Here is a 2,969-nt window from a genome sequence, read left to right as displayed (position 1 = left end):
TCAGTCTTGGGAATATTGCTATCTTAACAACATTAAGTTTTCCAATAGTATATGGGATGTCTTCTTATTTTGTGTGTGAAGGAAAGAGGGTTCTTTTAGTGATGTTTTGTATTTTTCAGTGTACAAGTCTTGCACATCTTTTGTTAATTTATTCCTGGGGATTTTTTTGGTGGGGGTTGGGTGTTAGTTGCTACTTTAAATAGATTTTTTTCTTCATTTCTTTATTGAATGTTCATTGCTAGTGTGTAGAAATAATTGACTTAAGTATATTGATCATGTATCCTGAATCTTGCTGAACTAGTTTTAGTTCTTACAGGTTTTGGTTTATGTGTATGTGTGGGGATTCTTCAGGGTTTTCCATATGCAAGAAAAGGTCATCAGTTATTTTTTCTGCCTGATTATCTTCATCTGTTCAGGCTTCTATAGCAAAACACAGCAGACTGGATGGCTTATAAACAACAGAAGAAGTTTTTGAAGCTTAAAAAAAAACTTTTATTTAGAAAGACTGAAATGGTTGTATGTTATTTGAACAGCTATTCTGTACAAGAAATGACTTGAAACTTTCCTTTTTGATATCTTCCAAGAGTTGGATTCCATTATGCATGCTTTGTTCTTTCATTAGACCTGAAAAAATACACAGTCGTTTTTCAAGTGATTTCTTCTCCCTTTCCATGTTTAGAAATCCGTATGATCCCTTAGACAGTTCCTTCTACAACAAACTTTCCTCTTCTTCCCTAGCCAGTCCTCTGGGTTCCCCTTTGCAGGCTCTGGGCCTAGGACAGGAGGCAAGACGTGTGCATGTTTCCTCAGTGGGATGAAATTTATTTCTCACAGTTCTGGAGTCTAGAAGTTCAAAATCAGTGTGCCAGCATGGTCAGATGAGGGCTCTCGTCTAGGTCACAGACTTTTCATCATTCCGTACATGGTAGATGGACCACGGGGTCTCTCTGGAGTCTCTTTTTGTAAGACACTAATCTCATTCATGAGAGTCTTACCTTCATGACTTAAGCACTTCCCAAAGCACCATCTCTTAAGACCATTACATTGGACAATAGGATTTCACCATATCAATTTGAGAGACACAAACATTCAGACCATTGTGCTATTCAAATTTGCTGTTTCCTTTCACTGAACCTTTCTAGTGAATTTTTCATTTCATTTCAGTTATTGTATTTTTTTATCAGTATTTTTCATTTCATTTCAGTTATTGTATTTTTTTACCAGTATTTTTCAACTCCAGAATTTCTATTTAATGAGATGTCATAATTTCTTTTAATTTTTTAGACCTGTTTTTCAACATATTTATAATGGGTGATTTAATTTCTTTTTTTAGTAAGTATAACTTCTTGCCTTCCTCAACAGTTTCCATTGACTGTGTGTGTGTGTGTGTGTGTGTGTGTGTGTGTGTGTGTTTTCTTTTACTATTATGGTCCATGCCTTTCTTTTTCTTTGTGTGTCTTGTAATTTTTGTTGAAATATGGTATTTTAAATAATACAATATGGCCACTCTGGAAATCAGATTCTCCCCTCCCCAGGATTTGTTGTTGCAATTTGTTGTAGTTACTGCTGCTGCTGTTTTGTTTATTTAGTGACTCTCCTGGACTAATTCAGTAAAAATTGTATTCTATATTATGTATGGCCACTGAAATCTCTGGTTAACATAGTAATTAGTTAATGATTGGACATAGATTTCCTTAAATCATAAGCCAGTAAGTCTTCCAGCATTTACCAAAGGGCTTTTATTTGTGTTTGACATATCTTCTCTTAAACAGGCAGTTTACAACTTTGACTTACCCTTTACTTCTTGCTTGTAGAGAACCTCAAGGTAAACCAGAGGTGAGAGCTGAAGGCCTTCTTGAATTTTTCCTGGGGCTTAGCTCTTGATTGCAAAAGAAAACAGCCAGTAAATTTATTGTAATTTTTAAAAAATTATTGTAATTTTTGTGTGATTAGCAATAAAGTTTATGAACTGTAATCTCACACATTAGCCATATTTTATTATTGGCAGAATTATATAAAACATGCCTTGCAAATTTTGAGGTGCAAATAAAACGTTTAAACAGTTTAATAGGTATATGTATCTATGTAACAGAAAACACCCCTGAGATAATGTGTTTCTTCTGATATAGAGCAGACCTTAGCCAAATATTATATAACTAGAGGCCCAGTGCATGAAATTCATGCGTTGGGGGGGTGTCCCTCAGCCCAGCCTACACCCTCTCCAATCTGGGACCCCTCTCACAATCCAGGACTGCTGGCTCCCAACTGCTCGCCTGCCTGCCTTCCTGATTGCCCCTAACCACTTCTGCCTGACAGCCTGATCACCCCCTAACCACTCCCCTGACAGCCTGATTGATGCCTAACTGCTCCCCTGCCAGCATATTTGCCCCTAACTGCCCTCCCCTGCAGGCCTGGTCCCCCCCAACTGCTTTCCCCTGCAGGCCTGAGTACCCCCCAACTGCCCTTCCCTGCAGGCCTGGTCCCTCCCAACTGCCCTCCGCTGCTGGCCATCTTGGCCATCTTGTGTCCACATGGGGGCAGGATCTTTGACCACATGGGAGCAGCCATCTTGTGTGTTTGAGTGATGGTCAATTTGCACATTACTCTTTTATTAGATAGGCTAGAGGCCTGGTGCACTGGTGGGGGCCAGCTGGTTTGCCCTGAAGGGTGTCCTAGATCAGGGTGGGAGTTCCCTTTGGGCGTGGGGTGGCCTGGATGAGGGGCCTGTCGTGGTTTGCAGGCCAACTACACCCCCTGGCAACCTAAGCAGAGGCCCTGGTATCTGAGATTTATGTATCTTCTACAATTGAAACTTTGTAGCCTAGAGCAAAGCCAAGCCTTCTGCTCGCTCCGTGGCCGCAGCCATTTCTGTTGGGATTTATTTACCTTCTATAATTGAAACTTTGTAGCCTTAAGCAGAGGCCTGGGCCAGCAAGGGCAGGTGGAAAGCTTGGCTTCCTCCATTGCCG

General features: G+C 40.4%; 1 non-coding gene across 1 annotated transcript; it reads right to left on the bottom strand.

Moving 5' to 3' along the window:
- Positions 1-690: 690 nt before the first annotated feature.
- Positions 691-815, bottom strand: LOC114227979 (small nucleolar RNA SNORD22). The gene has a single exon (XR_003614072.1). It is a non-coding gene; the product is annotated as a small nucleolar RNA SNORD22 (small nucleolar RNA).
- Positions 816-2,969: the final 2,154 nt, after the last annotated feature.

The sequence above is a fragment of the Eptesicus fuscus genome, chromosome 20 (genome assembly GCF_027574615.1).
Source record: "Eptesicus fuscus isolate TK198812 chromosome 20, DD_ASM_mEF_20220401, whole genome shotgun sequence".
NCBI classification, from domain to species: domain Eukaryota; kingdom Metazoa; phylum Chordata; class Mammalia; order Chiroptera; family Vespertilionidae; genus Eptesicus; species Eptesicus fuscus.
The sequence above is the reverse complement of the archived record's forward strand: the minus strand, read 5'-3'. Positions and strand labels throughout refer to the sequence as shown.